Genomic DNA, 22,498 nt, shown 5'->3' on the forward strand with positions numbered 1-22,498 from the left:
CCTTGCTTCTTCTTTGTTAGACAGGAACCTGGTCTTGATTTCTTGTATTTGTTTGTTAGAGATAGGGTCTCGTTCTGTCACCCAGGCTGGAGTGCTCACTGCAGCCTTGATTTCCTGAGCTCAAGCGATCCTCCTGCCTCAGCTTCCTGAGTACTGTAACTACAGGGCTGCACCACCTGCCCTGCTAATTTTTACTTTTTGTAGAGACAGAGTCTCGCTATGTTGTCCAGGCTGGTCTTGAATTCCTAGGCTCAAGCAATCCTCCCACCTTGGCCCCTAAAAGTGCTAGGATTACAGGCAGAAGCCACAGCACTGGGCCCTAGCCTAGATTATTAAAGTATCTTCTGGCTCTATAACACCCTGTAAATCTAGCTTCATGGTCTTCTCCAGTCTTCCAAGTCAGCTACACCAGGGGTGGGGGTCCAGGAACATGGGATTCTTCCTGATGTACAAGATGTGCAGTGGCACCATCATCCTTGGATTTTCCATTTTGAATATGTTTTGTTTCAGCCATGCTGGTTTTATTAATATAAAGCAGCACCCAAAAAGTTCTCCTGGAGCCTTTAAGAGCCTCCAGGACAAACAGAGCTTCTGTACACTTGATTCCAAACCTCCTCCTTGCTCTCAAAATGTCAGACCCCTCCAGAGTTTCTCTCAGGAGAGAGACTGAGCGGAGTTCCCCTCCTGTGGGTTTTTGGCTTGCATCAGGCCACTGAGCAAGGCTGAACAAGAGCAGAGTGATGTGACCTCACTTTCAGGTCTGGTTTCAAAGCACATATTAAAGTTTCTGATTCTACCACAGACACACATTTTCTCAGTCTTCATCTTCCATCCCTGCCTTAAGCATTTCAGTCTATCCAGCCAATCTCTCTCTCTGTCTTTCTCTCTCTCACTCATACACACACATACATACACTCATACTCTCATTCATCTTATATTTCGTAGTTCAAAATAAACATCAAAATTAAGGCCGTTCCTGTGACAAGAAAGTATATACAAAGAAGTGAGAGGCTGATTTTGTAAAACCGCCTGCATTCAGGGCTCTTTGGAACCATCCTCCTCTTTACAGGGCTGAGGGCTGCAATAAATAGAGCTCATCAGAGACTCAGACATACTCAGAATAAGAAGTGCACACATTTAATAGAGCAGCTGTGTTGGTCTGTGTTCCTGGAGGGGTGTGGGAGGAGACTGGCATTCATTCACTGCTCTGGAGAGGCTGTGCCAACAGCACCAAAAGGAGCAAGGAAGTTCCCAGTGCCATGGGCAGCACCCACCAGGCATGAGGTCCACTGACTGAACCAGTCTCCTTGCTCACCCACCGGCCACGGCCACCAATGTGCTGGCCACCAACACCGTGCCCACCTGTGGGGTCTCCAGCCTCTTGGAGGCGAGGTGGGGCTGTGTGGGGGATTCCTCAAAACGCTCCCACTAGAACATCCAGGAGTGACTCAATCTGGTGGGAGTCTTTGAAGTGGGAGGGGTGGGACCCATCCTGGGCAACCTGCAGCTCCTCAGGGAGAAGGACACCAAGACTTTGAGGCCATTGGAGGCCATCTCCCCACAGGAAGGAAGAGCCCAGGCCTCCATGTCCTTAAGGAAAAAAATCCTGCCATCCGGGAAAGGGAGGCACCACTTTACTTCCCATTGGGCGTTCACTTCCTGTAGGGCCTCTGAATGGTATTTAGCAAACAGAAATACACAACACTCAGTTACATCTGAATTTCAGATAGTCGGCAAATCCTGTTTCTATGTAAATATGTCCCACATACTGCATGGGGTAGATTTAAGACTAAAACATTATTTGTTATTTATCTGAAATTTAAATATAACTGGGCATCTTGTTTTTATCTAGCAATTCTCCCTTCCTTACAGTCTTCCCTCTGGCCAGGCCTTCCCAGGTGAGAGTTTATTCTATGTGCTCTCAAGCAGAAATTTGTTCAGTTCAGCTTCTCCTGGGATTCCTGGTGAAAAGGCAAAGATCTCAGGCCATATCTGTTGAATAGTATCTCTGGGGGTGCGGCCCAGAATACACATTTTATTAAGTTGTTATCTAAGTGGTTCTGATATACATTTGTATTAGTTATCTATTGCTTCTGAACAACTTACCCTAAAAAGGCTGAAAATCAGCAATATTTATCATCTTGTAGTTTATATGGGTAAGGACTTTGGGACTGACTTGGCCTGATGATCCTGGCTTGTAGTCTTTCATGGCACTGCAGTCAAGATGTTTGTCATCTCGAGCCTTCGCTGGCGCTAGGGAGTCTGCTTCCAAGCTCACCTAACTGAGCCTCAGTAGACCTCGGGGCCCGGAAACATCAGCTCCTCACCACGTGGACCTGTCTATATGTCTGCTCACAGCACGGCATCTGGCCTTTCCCAAGGTTAGAAATGAGATGGGGGCAGGAGGAAAGGGAAGGGGAGAGAGGGAGAGAAAGAGTGAAGTGAGGGGTGGAGGTGAAGCACAAACACAAAAGTGAGCCCTGAAGATAAATCTACTCAAGGGAAGAGGGAAGAGACCCAAGAGCATGAATGGCAAGAGGTGGGAATCCTGGGGGCTGTCTGAGAGGCTCCCCACCACCATGTTCAGCTTTGGGAATTCCTGCTGTACATGGGTCCTCGACGCACCGGAGCCAAGACCACACTGTAAACAATGGGGTCCAATGAATGTCTCTCCCTTATTTTTCCTTGCTTCCACTCCTCCTCCCTGTCCACTTTTTGGTGATCTGAGACAATAACAATGAGGAACTATAAAGAAGTGAAAAAGGAAAAGAAATCAAAATGGCAATCTTAGGAGACTAAGAGTAAATTTTAAAATGCTGGCAAATACTGTTTGGGTAGAATGAAACCACACACAAATCCCATGCATATATAGCTGTGTCCTAAAATGTCTTGTGGTTCTTGTAGAATCTCCTGTGAGTACTAATGAAAACACAGAAGTAGGGTGACCAATCGTCTTAGTTTGACCAGGACTCTCCCGTGTCTGGGCAGAACAATATGTTTGGTTACCTTCATAACAAGGAGCCAATAAGTCATTGCATCAGCCACTCTGCCCCCATCTAGAGACTGAGTGGGTTGGCCTCGTGATGGAGTGGAGAGGACACGGGCTTTGAGCTACAGGCCCAGTGTGTGCCTTTAGCTGTGGCCCTAAGCTATCTCATCTAGAAAACAGGAACCATGCATCTGCTTGGTAGAGCGTAAATGATACACAGGGGAGTGCCTTGTAAATGGAGACGTGTCATCTCGATTTTAAAAAGACCCCCTCCTGTCAAGGAAGGTGAGATAAAAAATATCATCCCTTTTCACTTTTGCGACCAAGTCTGACATTTTCTCTTTTACATAGTTTGAACATGCTGACCTCCTGGAGAGGTGAACACAGCCCACAAAGGCCATATTACACTCGTTTAATTTTCATCTTAATTTGCCACTTAACCCCAAATTGATTTAGACTATTCCCTCCAGAAAATGCTCATCTCCCCAAAAGAACAGTCATCTCTATTATATCCTCAGTGACAAGTTTCCCAGGAAATCTGTACCAAGTCCTGATGTAACAGATGTGATTCATCTTTCGCAGCTCTGGCAGTGTGACTCGCTCCTCCGAGGGAGAAAACTGTCCCCAGCAGCACTCTTTCCCTTGCCCTCCTCCACTGCCATTCCTCAAGGTTGGGGAGTTTTTTTGTCATTGTTCGTGAAAAAGACAGTAATATTTAAATTCTGTTAAAGTGCTCCTCCCCTCTCTCTTTTTTTTCTTCTGTGTTGTCTCATTCTGTGGAGTAAATGTGCAGGCCTGCACATTTATATGACCCAAAATGGTAATACCATTTTGGATGAACTCCTCTATTTTTCTTTGAGATGGGCCAACTGCAAGAATGGCCATAATTCTCTTCTATAATGATTCTGTCCATCATTCTTCTCCACCCACCCTTGGACTCTAAGGCACCCAACAAAGACCTTGGACTGATGATGATGTGGAGGAAAGATGATCTCAGTCTGTTCTGTTCCCTGCCACTTTGCAGCTGTATGACCTTGGACCCCTCTTGGTCTCAATGGGGAGAAAGAGATCTGGCTGTCTTATGGCAGCAGGTGTGGTTGTTTAAGAATGAAATAAACGAGACTAATATCAATGAAAGTCCTTTCAAAACCTTAGAGTGCCATATAAATAAAAGGTGGTTAGTTTATTCATTAGAGTCCAGAGTCCTTCCATTGCCACACTTCAGATATCTGGCCAGCTGAGTATTCCATTAGAATTATTACTTGCATTGGTTACTGGGTGAGAATTTCTGCTTACTGGCCTTGGCAGGTTTACCTAATAATTTAATTAAATTATTTAAATTTAAATTACTGGAGGTAATTTAAAAACTTTCACAAATCTGCTGCCTCATGCTTTTTGTTTTATAGTGTTAACACTTAGGCTAATTTTTGGCTGGTCTGAGTGCAGTGGTGTTTACAACTAATTGATCACAACCAGTTACAGATTTCTTTATTCCTTCTCCACTCCCACTGCTTCACTTGACTGGCCTTAAAAAAAAAAAAAAAAAAGGCTAAATTTTGCCCCTGCACTTTGGGCACACCACCAAGACCAGTTTACAAAGCATGTCCTTTCCCTGACGTTCAAGATGGTGCGATTTCAGTTTACACAGAATTTAACTTTTAGTTTTATACCATTTCTATACAGATATGGAATGTTTTTAAAACCTACTTTTGCAATCAGCAGTTCTACCTTGATAAAATTGACTTTTAAAAAATGAGCTAGGCTTAGCTAATCTTAAACAAGTACCATAATTAAAGAGAAGATTATAAACACAGCTTCCCTCCCTGGTTCCTTTAGTTGCATGCAAGCTCGTAGTTAATATGAAAGGAAAACATTACCACCATGTCAAAAGAAATCAGGAAAGAAAAAAAAAAAAGGTTCACCTACCAGCCTGATACCACAAGTGGACAGACTGAAAATGAAACAAAGTGAATTGCTTCATTAACAGCATTGTTCTGAAAGAAAAAGGACGGGAGGGTTGGGTTCAAAGACTCAACCTTATCCTACAGCACTTTTTCATCTTTCCAGGGCATGTGGTGAGTGGGAGTTAAGGTCAGTACCTTGCATAAGATCTCTCAGCCAGCTCTTGATGGAGCTGGGCAAAGATGTTGTGATGGTTAATTTTACATGTCAATTTGACTGGGTCAGAGTGCCCAGATATTTGGTCAAACATGATTGTGGGTGTTCCAGGTGAGGGTGTTTTTAGATGACATTGACATTTAGATTGGTTGACTTTCAGTAAAGCAGATGGCCCTCCATAACGTCTGGTAAGCCTCACCAATCATCTGAAGGCCTGAATGGAACAGAAGCCTAGCGTCTCCTGAGCAAGAAGTCTGCTAGCAAACAGCCTTCAGATCCCAACTGCAACATTAGCTCTTTACTGGGTCTTCAGCTGCTGGCCCACCCTGTAAATTTTGGACTGACCAGCCTCCATCACATGAACCAATTCCTTAAAATCAATTTCTCTCTCTCTATGCACATCCTATTGTTTCTGTTTCTTTGGAGAACCCTGACTAGCAGAGATGTAAAGCAAGAAGAACTTTACACAACAGGATAAGAGTCTGAGCCATTTCCCTCCTCCACAGTAAATTCATACACACACAGACATGACTTTTAAGCTGAGATAGGAGCTTTGACTATTTCAAGGACATTGACTAGTGCAGTGGCTGTCAGAAGTTTGCAGCTCTGCCCCGCTGGGAGCCAAAAGGCTGGGTTGAGTCCCCTTCCCACCACTTACTGGCTGGGGAGCCCCAATTGAGTCACCTAACTTCTCTCAGCCTTGGTTTCCTCATCTGACAAAACAGAAAGCTCTTTGTAAATACTGCTATAGAGTGTCTGATACTACTTTTACTTACCATATTTCTTAAAGCAATAGTAATACCTAACATTAGAGGACTTTATATGTGCCAGGCTTTGTGCCAAGAACATATATTATCTCATTTAATCTGTTCAACAACCCCATGAGGTGCATAGTACCATGTCTCTGCTTTACAAATGAAGAAACTGAGGTAGAGAGAAGTTGAGCTGCCTGCCAAGGTCACACTGCTTTGCTCTCCTTTCCCCTCCTTTTCCCTTGCTTTGCTCTCCTTTCCCCTCCTTTTCCCTTGATCTCCCCCAGTCAGGCCACATGGCCATTTCTGAGTCACATATGCCACCCCCAATCATCCCAGCAATGGATCCTTGTCAACTTTGGCACGTTAATGTTGGGGCTTACGTCCCCTCCTTCATTCAACAGTGAAAACCTGAGGACATTAGGGTGAGTCACTTTCTCTTTCACATCTGTGTCCAAATTTAGCTACATCTCCTTCTGTTCTCCTTTCCCTCCCCACCTTCACTTCCCTCCCTCTTCCATTAGTCTTGCTGAAGAGGTGACTCTTTTTTTCTGGAATCAATCTGCCTGTGCTCAGGTTCCCCTTTCTTCCCTCCAGGCTCTTCCACCCTTCGCTCCATCAATTATCCACCCCCAGTCACCTCCATTTATCTTCAACCACAACTTCCCCTCCCTGTGCACTTCTATAAGCCTCTCAACCCAGCCTCTCTCCTCTTACCTACCAAACTTTATGAAATAAGCTACTACTCTTTCTCCACTCTTTTGCCCCACTCTCCATTCATGTCTACTCATTTTTGTATTCTCTGTAGAACCTAGAATTCACATTGTAGGTGCTTAAGGAAAGACAGATGAATTAATTATGGAACTGGATAATCAAATATTCCTGAGCAATAAGTGTGAGGATGGGGCAAGATGCAAAGAAGATGCCGTTCTTCTCTTCAAGGAGGAGGCTGTGGAATTTGTGAGTTAAAACAGACACACAAAAAAGTCAGTAGATCTACACTGTTAACAAACAGAACAAAGTCTTTAAAATGGAGGCATCTGGAGAGAGGCCCCCAGGACTGGAGTAACAGCTTCTTGTCCCCCTACTGCTTATGTGAGTGCAGATAAAGTCATAGGTAAATCTGAATAAGGTTCAAGGACCGACCCCTGGGCCACAATTGGGGCTTATATAAAATGAATGCCCGTGGTGAGCATCTGGGATCCTCCCTTGCTGAAGATGGACAGTGTCCCTGGAGGGAGGAAGCATCAGTGGGCAAATGGTTCGATGCCATGGACAGCTCAGAGCAGTGTGAATCAGTGTGGGGTACCCAGGGATTCCTGAGTGTCTGAGTGACGGAAGCCGGAACCTGTTCCTGGCTTTCCCTGGCTGTGCGCCCATCTCTCCAGCTATAAAATGAGGGGTGATGCTCTGAAGACATGAAGTGTGAGCAGCAATCTCTGGGTGATTTTCCACATTCTCTGCCCACATCTTCTGTAACCTTCAGGGCTGCGCCCCTCCAGGCGGCAGCAGCACTTCCCCCTCTGAGAAGCGTTGGCAGCTGAGAGGAAACACTGGTGGACTGTGACTGCTGAACCTTCCCTTAAGGTTCAGACTTGGAGGGAGCCCTGTCCCAGGGGCCAGGCTTTGTGAGACCTTGGCACCCTGGAAGCCCAAGGTCCCAATACTGCCTGATCCTCCACAGCAGAGCTTCTCAAGGGCTGGGCTGCTTTCAATCAGGTCCTGGAGCTCCCACAGACCAAAATAGCATTTACAGCCTGCCTGGGAAGATCTACAACCCTAAATTCTTTTAGGAACAATGAAACCAGAGTATTGAGCTGAGGAGTTGTTTCATTTCATAGGTTGAAGGAATGAAAGGAAACACATTTGCAAAACCAGGTCACTCCACTATGCTCCAGTAAGAAGAGTAATAATAATTGGTATCAAATACTTGGCGTGTCCCAGCTTCTGTCCTGTAGTAGCCACTCCCTTCGGGAACTTGCTCCTCTATATAACGATGGGCAGCTGGTGCCCCGAGCACCTGCCGCATGGCCTGGCCGGCCACATGCAGATAAGGAGAGATGATGACTCCTTGTTTTGGGTCACCTTCTGTGAAGAGAAAGCAGGAGGGGAGAAGATTGATAAGATCTGGTCCAGGATCAGCCAGGGCCTGAAAGGAAGCCAGCCTGGGAGACTGAGGGGAGCGGATTCAGAGTCTATCTCCACCCCCTGCCATGCAGTGGGGGCTGAGAACCCTGCTCATGCAGAGATGCAGTAGATCTACAGACAGCTGCTGGAAGCAAAGGTAGCTGAAAGTCCAGGAGCCCCATTTATTCTTTTCAAATGTGGCACACTGCTGAGAAGGGGAAAGAAGAAATCAAGCCGTTTGTCAACTGTGAGAAATACCCACAGGAACTCACATTTCCATCCAGATTTCAAGTTGACATTTGGCTCTGACATCCATCTTACTGTTGGAGAACCCTGAGACCTCCATGGGTGAACATAACAAATGTCACCACCAGGCCAGGCGTGGTGGCTCATGCATGTCATCCCGGCACTTTGGGAGGCTGAGGCAGGTGAATCACTTAAGGTCAGGGGTTTTAGACCAGCCTGGCCAACATGGCAAAACCCCAACTGTACTAAAAATACAAAAATCAATCAGGTGTGGTGCTGTGCACCTGTAATCTCAGCTACTCGGGAGGCTGAGGCACAAGAATCGCTTGAATCCAGAAGGCAGAGGTGGCAGTGAGCCGAGATCATGCCACTGCACTCCAGCCTGGGTGACAGAGGGGAAACTCGGTCTCAAAATAAATAAAAAAATTTAAAAAACCCAAATGTCACCACCACCACTATCATCATCCCTGTCTCACAGGTGAAAAAACAAACTCAGACTGAGGGACCTGCCTCAGAATTCACAGCCAGTCAGCAGCAGAGGCAGGAGCGCAGCCTTCTCCCTCTGGCTTCTGTTAGTCCAGAAAGTCCCCACCAAGTGATGCTGAGGCAAATCTTCAATCAGGAGAGGGATAGGGTGATCTGAGGGGGTCTGTGTGGCCACGCTCCTAATCATAATCAATGATTGGCATGGATTGTTTGGAAAGATGGTAGCAAAATACTCTGGGGACTCATGGACGAATCAGGGTCAAGGGAAGTGTCCTGTGGTTGGAGAAGAGTTTCTGGGGAGATTCACACACAAGCTCCTGACCAGGGGCAGCTGAACAGGCAAAACCCTGGGCTCTCTCTTTATAGAATCTCATGTTTCTTGCCAGGAACCTCAGGGGAGTGTGAAAAATGATGAGTTTTGTTTTTTGTTTGTTTTGTTTTGTTTTTTGTTGCAGAGTAACAGTCACATTTTCAAGGCTATCTGGAAAGTTATATCCATCCTTCGGAGACACTAGTAAAAAAATAAAGTAATAGATTCCCCTCCAGCCTTTTACCAAGAATTACAAACCTACTAACAGCCTTCACCCTTTCTCTCTGTCTGTCTGTCTCTCTGTCACACACACACACACACACACACACACACACACACACACACCCCTACCTCTGCTCCTCTGCTCATATTTCACAGGGCTGGACAGAGATCTTTATCTAACTGCATAGCTCTGAATTGTTAAGTGGCAGAATTAGCTTGGATCCTATGTTATCCCTGATCACGTTAACCAGATCAATGAAGCAGAACTTCCATCAGAATTTTTTTTTTTTTTTTTGAGACGAGTGTCACTCTGTTGCCTAGGCTGGTGTGCAGCGGCAAGATCTCGTCTCACTGCAACCTCCGCCTCCCGGGTTCAAGCAATTCTCCTGCTTTAACCTATCAAGTACTGGGATTACAGGCGCACGCCACCACACCTGGCTACTTTTTGTGTTTTTAGTGCAGACAGTGTTTCACCATGTTGGCCAGGCTGGTCTCGAACTCTTGACCTCAAGTGATCCACCTGCCTCTTGGCCTTTCAAAGTGCTGGGATTACATGCATGAGCACCATGCCCGGCGGGCACTTCCATCAATTTTTGAGTCTGAAGCCCTCCCATACACAACCCCAATGTTTAACCTGGTAAGCTGGTTAATTCTCCTACAACTTAGGCCAATCATCTGTCAATCATCAAAGCTGCCTTTAAGATCAACCTAGGACTCTACCGTGGGAACGATAAGTGAATGTGGGGCAGGTATGTGTCCTATACTGGCCTCTCTCTTCACTTTCTGCCACCACACATAGGCAGTATCCAAGTGTCAGATTTTCCTGAAGGCTGGTTGACTAAAGGGAAATACAACAGAAAAGGAAAAAAATTTGCAACTCCACTCTGAAAGTGGCTTTCCCCGTAATCCAAGAGAAAAGCAACAAGAAGGCACCTTCAGTTTTAAAACTTTTTTTTTTTTTAAGCTAAGCTCGTGCTCTGTCACCCAGGATGGAGTGCAGTGGCGCGATCACAGCTGACTGCTGGCTCAACTCCTGGGCTCAAGTACTCCCCCCATCTCAGCCTTTCCGGTAGCTGGAACTCCGGGTATGTGCCACCACGCCAGGTTAATTTTTTGAAATTTATTTTTAGTAAAGACAACGTCCCATTACATTATCCAGGCTGGTCTCAAATGATCCTCCTGCCTCGGCCTCCCAAAGTACTGGGATTACAACAAGCATGAGTTACCACACCTGGCCAGTTTTAAAACTTGCTCTGCTGGCCAGGTACAGTGGCTCATGCCTATAATCTCAGCACTTTGGGAGGCTGAGGCAGGAAAATTGCTTGAGCCCAGGAGTTCAAGACTAGCCTGGGCAAAATAGCAAGACCTTGTTGTTTGTTTGTTTGTTTTAACAAGTTTTAAAAAAGAAAAAAGACCAGGTGCGGTGGCTCACGCCTGTAATCCCAGCAATTTGGGAGGCTGAGGCAGGCGCATCACCTGAGGTCGGGAGTTCCAGACCAGCCTGACCGATGTGGAGAAACCCCATCTCTACTAAAAATACAAAATTAGCCGGGCGTGGTGGCACACACCTGTAATCCCAGCTACTCAGGCAGGAGAATCATTTGAACCCAGGAGGCGGAGGTTGCAGTGAGCCGAGGTTGTGCCATTGCACTCCAATCTGGGCGACAAGAGCGAAACCCCGTCTCAGAAAAAAACAAAAACAAAAAACAAAACAAAAAACACTTGCTCTCCAGATGGCAAACCTCACTGCCCAAGTACCTCTCCTAATACACGTTGTTGCAACTCTCCCTCCACTTCTCAGGAATCCCCACATCATGGGGGTTAGAATCAAGCCCAGAATCTACCTCCTTATGTAAGCTACTCATTTTCTCATCTCTTGAGTTATTCTCACTAAATAATGATCCCCTGATGGGGGGATGGAGAGGTGCAGGCTTGAACACTTTCTGGGTGCAAAGAAGTGGATTTCCTCTTTTGTTACATTTAAATCAAACCACTCCCACAACAGGTTTTTGTTTCCTCCCTTTTACTTTCTGGTGAGTTTCATAACGCTTACTTTTGTAGTTTGATAAGATCTCCACAGTATGATCAGCAACCAACACTATTCTAGAAAGTTTCTAAATCAACTCTTAAGATGATCTGGTGGGTATCATGGACAAAATGCAAACTGAAAAAGCAGATTACTTTCTGGGAAGGTAATGATTGAGAAGGATCTTAAGGGTAGGGTTTAATGGGCTGAAAGGTTTGAATGCTCTGCCAGTTAGGATCTGATCCACTGCAAGGGAGAGAAACCCAGCCCCAAACCAGCAGAACAGAGTTAACTAGGTGAGGTAACTGGGAAGTCCAGGGGCTGCAGTGGCTTTAGACATAGCTGGCTTCAGAGACTCAAACAGAATCATCGGAAAAATGTTCTAATTTCTCTGTTTGCTTCTAGACTCTGCTTTCCTCTGTCTTGACCTTTACTCTTGGGCAGCTCAAAACTTACTTTACCCTTGGCACTAGCTACCCCAGAAAAGAAGGGCCTCTTATCCAGGGGGGATCCTGGGGGTTAGCCAGGGTCAGGAAACCCAAGTCTTTCCTGAACTTGGTGGGCTACTGGGAGTAGCAATGATGAAAAGTCTGGAACCCCAGGTTAGGAGTGCACTTTGCCACCACTGCCTGCACAGATAAGTGTAGAGAGATATTGAAGGTGGGGAGACAGAGGAGTGAGGCCCAACCTGAGGCGATGGCAGTGAAGATAGAAAGTGGGGGAAGACTGAGAGAACCCATCGCAGGTAGATCAGTGTATGATACACTGATTTCATGTGAGGCAGAAGAAATTAGAAATGTTAAAAGAATGGTGATGCCATTAGTGAAACAAGAATATGAGGCAGAAGAGTCTACTTTTGCAGAAATTTTGCTAAGACATACTCTTGTTTGGGCAAGCAAAGGAAGACATCTGGCAGGCAGCTGAAGGGGAGAGGTCAGACTTAAGAGAGGGGTCAGAGCCAGAGGTCTAGAGAGGGGGCCTCTACAATAAGCTTGCAGTTGGAATCATGAAAAGTGCAAGATCTATGTGTGTAGAGGTGAGCAGTCAATAGACAGAGCCCCAGGGAATTGTGAGTTAAGCGACAGAGAAGGAAAAGGAACCAAGGCAGTGACTGAGGAGCAACCAGACGCTGGGCGGTGAAAGACCTACTTAAGTCAAATAGGAGGAAAGTTCCAGTATCAAAAAGAAAAAGAAATAGGCCAGGCGTTGTGGCTCACACCTGTAATCCCAGCAGTTTAGGAGGCCGAGGCGGGCACATAACGAGCTCAGGAGATCGAGACCATCCTGGCTAACACGGTGAAACCCTGTCTCTACTAAAAATACAAAAAATTAGCTGGGTGTGGTGGTGGGCGCCTGTAGTCCCAGCTACTCAGGAGGCTGAGGCAGGAGAATGGCGTGAACCCGGGGGGCAGAGCTTGCAGTGGGCCGAGATCGTGCCGCTGCACTCCAGCCTGGGTGATAGAGCGAGACTCCATCTCAAAAAAAAAAAAAAAAAAAAAAAAAAGAAAAGAAAAGAAAGAAATAGATCCCCATGTTCAACAATATTTCCAATATTGGTTCTATACTCATATTTTCCTCATTCCTTTTCACAAGTGAACTCACAAACTAAGTCCAGTGAGCAGCTATTGAGGCTAAAAGATTTATTGCTTTCTGAATACCAGTGGCTTCCATCCTAAGTTGTATTAATTTGAGACCTGAGTTCCTTATCATTAGTAACAACATATTGATTTGGGGGGTCTTCTCTCATTTTTTTAGAACAAGGACCAGGTATTAAAACAGCTGCCCAAGTACCGCAGTGCAAAGACGGCACTGCTGCAGATAGCTAAGCTGCTAAGCAGGCAGCATCATTATGTTGACTTGGGGGCAGATGTATAAAATCTAATGCTGGCAGATAAAAGGCAGGTTGGAAGTCTCAGTGTATGAAGTACAAAAATGGGAGCTATATGACCATTAACCTTTTTGAGAACTGACTGTCCCTGGAGTCAAGGCAGAAGACATTTCGAGATTTCACCTTTAAGTGTTCTGTTTTTTTCCAATTATTTCTTGAATTTTGGTACTTCCCAGGGCCTTAATCTGGGCTTTTCTCCAATCTATACATTTAGGGTGATCTATAAGACCTCAACTTGGCTGGGCACAGCAGCTCACGTCTGTAATCCCAGCATGTTGAGAGGCCGAGGCAGGTGGATCACCTGAGGTCAGTAGTTCTAGACAAGCCTGGCCAAAATGGCAAAACCCCGTCTCTACTAAAAACACAAAAATTAGCCGGGTGTGGTGGCACACACCTGTAATCCCAGCTACTCAGGAGGGTGAGGCAGGAGAATTGCTTGAATCTGGGAGACAGAGGTTGCAGTGAGCCAAGATCGTACCACTGCACTCCAGCCTGGGCTATGGAATGAGACTCTGTCTCATCAAAAAATAAAAATAATAATAATAAAAAAGACCTCATCTTTCTCAATCCACCCTCTTTTCTGCCCCCAAACCTATATATAGTCATCCCTCAGTATCCATGGGGAATTGATTCCAGGACCCCCCAACAGATATCAAAATCCACAGATGTTCAAGTCCTTTATATAAAATAGTGTAGTATTTGAATATAATCTACACACATCCTCCCATATACCTTATTACTTTTTTATTGGACTGAATTTTTTTTATCTTCAGCTTTTAAGTTCAGGGGTACATGTGCAGGATGTGCAGGTTTATTGCACAGGTAAGCGTGTGCCGTGGTGTTTTGCTGTACAAATCATCCCATCACCTAGGTGTTAAGCCCAGCATCCATTAGCCATGCGTTTACCCTCTGCACCCACCCCCTAACTCCCATATAGTTTAAATCATCTCTAGATTACTTGTAATACCTCATGTAATGTAAATGTTAGGTAAATAGTTGTTATACTGTCTTGTGTAGGGAATAATGACAAGAAAAACTTCCATCTGTACATGTTCAGTACAGACACAACCATCCATTTTTTTTCCTGAATATTTTCAATCTGTGTTTGGTTGAAATCCATGGAACTCACATATACAGAGGGCCGCTTGTGTTTAGCTGTCTATTACATACGTGAAACCAGGGTCGCAGTGTGTGGTCACTCAGGTTGGGTATAGCAAAGAGCAACATCGAAAGGGGACACCATTCACATTGTAGACATCATTATTGTTTTGAAGTTAAAACCAAAATTAAAACTGTTGATTCCAAACTTACATGATTTATATACAGGAAAATTTTCTGGCAGATGACAGTAAAGTCTCTAGTTCTAATAAAATTAATGTTATTACGACTCTTTTCAAAATAAAAGTGTTTTAAAAAGAAAAAGGCCTCTGACCTGCAGCAGGGCAGTATGAGGACCGTAGAGGCCTTGACCCCATCAGGATGCTCCGCGGGCACCTGCACAACTTACTGTATCTGCCTTGGGGGTCTAGCTCCACAGTTCTCAGATCCCTTCCTCTTCATTCCTACTGCTACTGCCGGAGTTCAGACCCCACTCCTCAACATCTCTTACCTGTTCATTCTTCCTTCCTGATCTCTTTGCCTCATGTCTTGCACCTCTCCCGCCCACTCTCCAAATTTGCTGTCAGACTAATCTTTCTAAAATGATTTGGCCAAGTGGCTTCCCTGCTTAAAGTACTGAAATATCCTCTCATTGCCTCCAGAACCCATCTGCACTCCTGAATATGCCACACGGACTCTGCACGTCCTTGCCCTGCCTTCCTGCCTACCCATTAGTCACCTCCTACACATGCCCTATGCTCGAGCCACATCAAAACCACATTTGATGCTGTTGCATGTGTTCGCCTAGAACACCTGATAAGCTGTCCAGTGGATTTCCATTCATCCTTCAAAAATCAACTTAATGTTCCCTTCATGAAATCTTCCCTGACCAACTGAGTCAGAGGCGACCACACCCTCCTTTGCACTGCCACTGTAGCTAGCTAGCTTATGCCTTTATGATTGCATTTCTCTGAGTTGCAATTATTTTTTTCATATGCCTCTCATTACAGATGTAAGAGCTGCTTATGGGTATGGAATGCATCTTATTATTTGTCCCTAATATCTAAAAGAGTACTGATAGGCATCCCTGATACCTAGCACAGTGCCTGTCCGCTGAATTGAAGGAGTAAATTAACATGTTGAATGTTCAGAAAAGTCATTGAGGGTGGATTTGAAAATGAGAGAAGGGAAGAGAATTAAAATGTCTTGAGGATTTTAAGTTCCGGGATACATGGTGCAGGATGTGCAGATTTGTTACGTAGGTAAACATGTGCCATGGTGGTTTGCTGCACCCATCAACCCATTGCCTAGGTATTAAGCCCAGCATGCATTAAGCTATTTATCCTGATGCTCTCCCTCCCCGCTACTGAGGATCTTTTATGTCAGGCATTGTTCCAGACTCTTTACACATAGGTCCTCAGTTTTGAGTTAATTGTGGAGAAACTTTAACAGCAAAAAGCCATATTTCATTTGCTGTCCACTTTACAGTATTTTGAGGAGTCTCGGGGAACTTCTTTGCTAAGTTCTGTTCCTGCCCTCTGTGGCCTGCACAAGTCTGCTGCATTGGGACCTTCGTGTTTTCAAAAGGGGAATTATTTCTTTCGTTTGACTTTTCATATTGCGTTCTGCTGGGAATTATCAAACCAGTGATGCCCTATGCCTCATTAAAGCCTTATGGGGATTTATTTTTTATTTTTTATTTTTAAATAAGAGCAACCTCTCAATTATTTTCCCCTGTGGCTTCTCTCTTCCTATGATGAAGGTAGGGTCTAAAAGACGTGGTGAAGATGTCTGATTGGAACATAACAGTAAACAACAGGCACACTACTAAACTTGGAATCCTTCATAACAACTGAGGATTGTTTTTCCTGGACCACTTATGTGTCATTTACTTGGGATGGTTTCTTGTACACCTCTCTAGTTTGCAAGAGTTTACCAGTCTGGATTCTCAGAACAAACAGTTTTGACTTAAGCTGAGGAGACTGCTTATCTGGTTTAACCATCACCACAATGTTAGCCAGTAGATATTTTCATTTTACAGAAAGAGAAAGTAACATGCAGAGTTTAACTTGCCCAAGGACATACAGGTAGATTAGGTGGTAATCAAGTGAGCTGTTTTCTCATAAAGCTTGGGAGCATAAAGGGAAGGTGATCGGATTTAGAACTGAACTGGAGCTCTCTTCCAGGGCTAACTGGGAATATTGTTCCTACCAGCCAAACTATGCCTCTCCTGTTCTTTGGACTCTCAGGTTAACAAGCAGACATTTCACAGGGAACAAGAGTAACAGACGGACTGTGGGTGTCAGATACATGCTTGAGAGTGAAGAGTTTTGAACAACAGAATTTTTTAAAAAAATCCATCCACTGCAGTGGCTCGCACCTGTAATCCTGGCACTTTGAGAGGCCAAGGTAGGATGACTACTTGAGCCCAGGAGTTCAAAACCAGCCTGGGCAACACAGTGAGACGCTGTCTCTACAAAAAGAAATATTTTTTTAATTAGCCAGGCATAGTGGTATGTTGCCTGTAGTCCCAGCTACTGGGAGGCTGAGACGGGAGGACCATTGAGCCCAGGAGGTCAAGACTGCAGTGAGCTATGATCACGCCACTGCGCTCTAGACTGGGCAACAGAGTGAAACACTGTCTCAAAAAAAAAAAAAAAAAAAATCCTTTCAAAAAGATTTAGAAAGAAAATAGCTATTTTAAAACCACATTACTGGCCAGGTAGGTAATCCCAGTACTTTGGGAGACCGAGGTGGGTGGATCACGAGGTCAGGAGATCGAGACCATCCTGGCTGACACAGTGAAACCCCATCTCTACTAAAAATACAAAAAAATTAGCCGGGTGTGGTGGCGGGCGCCTGTAGTCCCGGCTACTCGGGAGGCTAAGGCAAGAGAATGGTGTGAACCCGGGGGGCGGAGTTTGCAGTGAGCCGAGATTGCGCCACTGCACTCCAGCCTGGGTGATAGAGTGAGACCCCGTCTCAAAAAAGAATAAAAAATTTTTTTAAAAAGCATATTATTGTACCTACAGTCATAATTGTCACTGAAATCCAAAGATACTCTCTCTGGTTAAACATTTATTATTTGTGGGCATGTGAAACTTGTTTTTCCTGTTTTTAAGTTTGAAGAAGCCAGTCCTTTGTTCCACGTGAATTATATGCCATGAGATTATTTACACTCATTCTAAACACAAGTGTAAAGTTTCTCATCTAAGCTTTGTATAAATAGTAATTTGTATATGTAGCACCTCAGTACATTGCTGTACTGTGCATGCAGCACAAGCAGGTTATCAGGACACATTCCTTAAAAGAACAAGGTTGGGTACTGAATGTAGATACATGAGATTGTTTGTACTGTATACATAAAACTTGGGCAATGATTTGTCAAACAATCATGAGCCAACACAAGCACCTGGAACTCACACCGTTAATGCCTGGACTTCAGCAGATGAACAAATCTGAGTTAAAGGTAACTTTTTAAAAATTACTCAAGGCCAGGTACGGTAGCTCATCCTTGTTATCCTAGCAATCTGGGAGGCCAAAGCAGGCGGATTGCTCGAGCTCAGGAATTTGAGACCAGCCTAGGCAACATGGCCAAACCCCATCGCTACAAAAAATACAAAACTTAGCCGGGCATGGTGGCACGTGCCTGTAATCCCAGCTACTCAGGAGGCTGAAGTGGGAAGATTGCTTAAGCCTGGGAGGTGGAGGGTGCAGTGAGCCAAGATCACACCACTACACTCCAGCCTGGGTGACAGAGCGAGACTCTGTCTCAAACAAACAACAATAAAAAACCCAAAAGTATTTAAAAGCACTGACCCATCAAAAGACTGTCAGTGGTACCTCATTAGAACTAATAACCTGATTGGCCAGGCGCAGTGGCTCACACCTGTAATCCTAGCACTTTGGGAGGCCGACGTGGGCAGATTGCCCGAGCTCAGGAGTTTGAGACCAGCCTGGGCAACATGGTGAAACACTGTCTCCACTAAAATACAAAAATCAGCCGGGCGTGGTGGCGTGCACCTGTAATCCCAGCTACTAAGGAGGCTGAGACAGGAGAATCATTTGAACCCAGGAGGCGGAGGTGGCAGTGAGCCGAGATCACACCACTGCACTCTAGCCTGGGTGACACAGCAAGACTCCACCTCAAAAAAAATAAAACAAAACAAAACAAACTGATAACCTGAAAGGAATTTGTTAACTACTGAAACGTTTAAGCCTATAAAAACTGCATCTAGGCCAGCTCTTTTACAAACATTTTAATTTTGCTTTGCAAGGAAGAAGAAATATCACTGTTTTCAACCTGTGAAAATTAAAAAATGTGAATTCACCAAAAATAAGTTACTGTATTATAGGTAATGTATAAAGCTTTCTAAAAGTTAAGACCACGTATTTAGCATTCACAACAATCTTTTCCATTAATTGCAAACAGAAAGGCCTTGCAAGTTTAATATAATGCAGAAAGCAAGTTTGCCCAGCCCACTGCTCATGGGCTGCATATGGCCCAGGACATCTTTGAATGTGGACTAACACAAATTTGTAAACTTTCTTAAAACATTATGAGGTTGTTTTTGCAATTTTTTTTAAAGCTCATCAGCTATCACTAGTGTATTTTATGTGTGGCCCAAAGGCAATTCTTCTCCTTCCAATGTGGCCCAGGGAAACCAAAAGATTGGACACCCCCTCTGAAGTAAAGCCTATGTGCCACTTTACACTGGCTGATGGAGAAACAGACACAATCCAACGTTCTCTCATTCTTGTCTGTTAGTAAAGACATGCACAGGCAGCCTGAGGAATTAGTTAAGTCTTGCATCCCACACACGCACTCATTACACAGTGAAAGATTATTTAGGCAAGAAGCAACTGCTACAAACATATTTTAAAGTCACATTGCTCTTTTGGAGTTAATAAATCTAAACTCTGAAAATATCGTTATGCAGATAGATCATGTCTCAGATGAAAAATGACTTTTTGCTGGACTTTAATGGCCTGCTACCTAACTGGTCTCAGGTTCAGCAAAGAAAAGTGGAAGAATTGAGTAAGGGTCCAGGGCGGTGGAAGGTTAATCTTGGAGCTTCAGCCAGCAAATCCAGGCTCCCATAAATAGAAACGAGGATTTGCTCTGTGCCTATTGGCCTTTGAATGCACGTGGCAGTTGTTTTCAAACTGTAAAAATGAACAGCGAACAAAAATTTTCTTCCCTGTATCTTTATTTTTCTAAAATTGTTTGTTTAAATAACAGTACATACTGGGTAACAATGTTCTCAACCTCCTCCCATCCCAGCTGCCATTCCCATCGTGACTGGGGAGCTATGTTTACATGCATCCTATACTCTCAAAAATATACCCAGATTTCACACTGCAACAGATAAAACTGACTTGCATTATGCATATTTTCTAAGTCCTCACCTGTAATTCCACCCCAACTACAGTCACATTTATTGAACACTTACTATGTGCCAGGTACCTAAGTACATTACATGTATTTTATATTTAATATCCACAGCAACCTATTATGATCTTTACCTTGCATATGAGGAAACTGAGGCACACAGAATTTAAGTAACTTCAAGGTCACACAGCTAGTAAGTGGCAGCACTGGGATTCAAACCCAGATAATCTGGTCTCAGAGCCTCTGTGCTGACACTGTTTGCAGAATGCACGTGAGCAAAATATTATCATGGAGATAATTTGCTCTACCATATTTTAGGTTTATCATTTGCAAATGATAGCATCTTGTTATTAATAATCAATGACTTAGAATGTATCTCACAGTTGATGGAGGCTCACTAGATATTCACAGAACTTCACCAATACATAAGAACTTCAATTTCTTGAACAACCCCAAATGTCTAATGGTTTAAACTTAACTGGTAAAAATGCCTTGAGAATTTATTGCTTCCCTACCCAATATTATGGAAAGTAAAAACTTAGCTTTTCCATTAATTTTCAGTAAGATATTGTTGCAACAGTTTTATTTATCTGTATTTCTATTAGAGTGAAGGTCTTTATGGTATGAAAAGTGACTATTCTCCTCTAACAATGTTTATTATCAATGAATCAAAACTCTTTCAAATCCTGATGTTTCCTGAGAAAAAATAAAACCCAAAAGTCAAATACCTGGCCTGTGCCTACAGGACTGTGGGAACCAAAGACAGAGCTTCAGCCTTTGGAAGTAAGAATACCACTTACTCTACTGGAAAAAAAAAAAAAACTGCTTTGAAAACTAATTAAAATGAGAAGTTTTAAGTGTCTCAGATGTAAAATCCTGATTATGTAAAAGGTACTTTCAAGGTGAATTTAATTTTCAGAACATCACTTGAATTAATTTAGCCTCTTAAATATCTGTCTTCTTTTCACAGAAGATATCAATAGTGGAGAAAATGTTTTATGAATTGTAATAACGTAGCTTTATGAATGATATTCAAAAGGCATATCAGAAACGGAAAGATAAACCAAATACAATTTTACAAGAAAAAAACTTGTTTTACTTACCCTGTGTTATCTTCTGAAAGTAACTCAGAAGGTAGGCTTATTTTTTTAATCTAATTTCGTTCACCTTTAAAATGTGATTACATTTCAAAGTAGATTCTATTTTAACAACTTCCTTTCTATAAAACATTTAAAGACAAAGTCAAGCAATGCCATCTACAGGGAGCCTTTAGAACAACAGATGTTTCTATAACCCATACTCCTCTTTAAAATACCTATAATCTGACATATCATATTTCACATCATTTAACAAGGAAATTTTCAAGAAAGGCAAGAAAAAATTAAAAGATATGCTGTGTAAAAAAATTCCCTGCCGGGCGCGGTGGCTCACGACTGTAATCCCAGCACTTTGGGAGGCCGAGGCGCGCGGATCACAAGGTCACGAGATCGAGACCTTCTGGCTAACACGATGAAACCCCGTCTCTACTAAAAATACAAAAAATTAGCTGGGCGTGGTAGCGGGCGCCTGTGTTCTCAGCTACTCGGGAGGCTGAGGCAGGAGAATGGCGTGAACCCGGGAGGTGGAGCTTGCAGTGAGCAGAGATGGCACCACTGCACTCCAGCCTGGGCGACAGAGCGAGACTCCGTCTCAAAAAACAAAAACAAAAAACAAAAAACAAAACAAAACAAAAAATTCCCACTATCATTCTGGATTAGTAGTTCTTACTTAAAAATAACCTAGGCCGGGTGCGGTGGCTCACGCACATAGTCCCAACAGTTTGGGAGGCTGAGGCGGGTGCATTGCTTGAGGTCAGGAGCTCAAGACCAGCTTGACCAACATGGTGAAACCCCCTCTCTACTAAAAGTACAAAAATTAGCTGGGTGTGGTGGCAGGTGCCTGTAATCCCAGCTATTCCGGAGGCTGAGGCAGGAGAATCGCTTGAACCCAGGAGGCGGAGGTTGCAGTGAGCCAAGATCGCATCATTGCACTCCAGCCTGGGTGACAGAGAGTCTGTTTCAAAACAAAACAAAACAAACAACAAAGAAGTAATTTCATTTCCAACTTCACCAAACATATGATCCATGGACCCTTGGTTGTAAACTGCGGCAGATTAAAATGCAAAGCTATGCAACCTCAGAGAGGTTTCAAGTTATAACTGGTGTACAGAAGAGACTCAAGTCATTGGAGACTAGACCTGCAACAATTTTTAACTGTCGAATCCCCCTTCCTTCTTGATTAGCATCACCTTTGCCTTCTTGGCCAGATTCTCTAAATTTTCAGATTATATTTATAGTCTATTTCAGTTTTCAAAGCTCAGTTCTGTTTATTTTAAAACCTCCTATTTCATATAAGATTCCACATCGGATTCAAAGTGGTTTTTTTCCGTATGTACTATAGGCCCACTCTATTCACAGATGGTTTGCTTTTTATATATTCTTCTTTCTTTGTTCTCTTCTCCTTGGGAAGTAGATGCTAAAAGAGGTTTCCTTGTTGCAGTGGTTCTCAATTTAAGGCTAAACATTAAGACCATCTGGAACCCCTTAACAAAAATACTATGCCTCTGATTAAACTGGACTGGGATAGGGCCTGAGCATGGGTTTTGTGTGCTTTTAATTTTTCACGTGCAGCCTGGTTTGAGAAACACTGCCTTACTGTGGGATTGCAACCCTTTCCCTAATTGGCTATAACTGCATTCTGATAAGTGGTTTACCGGCTCGGCTCCATTGTGCAGAAGCAAGCCACACTCGCCCAGAGGCCAAGGCATTAGCAGTCCCTTGGGATTTGGGAATTAGCTATGTCCCG

At 43.9% G+C, this 22,498-nt stretch overlaps 1 pseudogene; it reads right to left on the reverse strand.

Moving 5' to 3' along the window:
- Positions 1–1,105: 1,105 nt before the first annotated feature.
- On the reverse strand, positions 1,106–8,332 carry LOC108513635 (putative uncharacterized protein encoded by LINC01599; annotated as a pseudogene).
- Between the last annotated feature and the right edge of the window lie 14,166 nt (positions 8,333–22,498).

Source organism: Rhinopithecus bieti, unplaced genomic scaffold, assembly GCF_001698545.2.
Source record: "Rhinopithecus bieti isolate Rb0 unplaced genomic scaffold, ASM169854v2 scaffold_29928, whole genome shotgun sequence".
Lineage (NCBI taxonomy): Eukaryota > Metazoa > Chordata > Mammalia > Primates > Cercopithecidae > Rhinopithecus > Rhinopithecus bieti.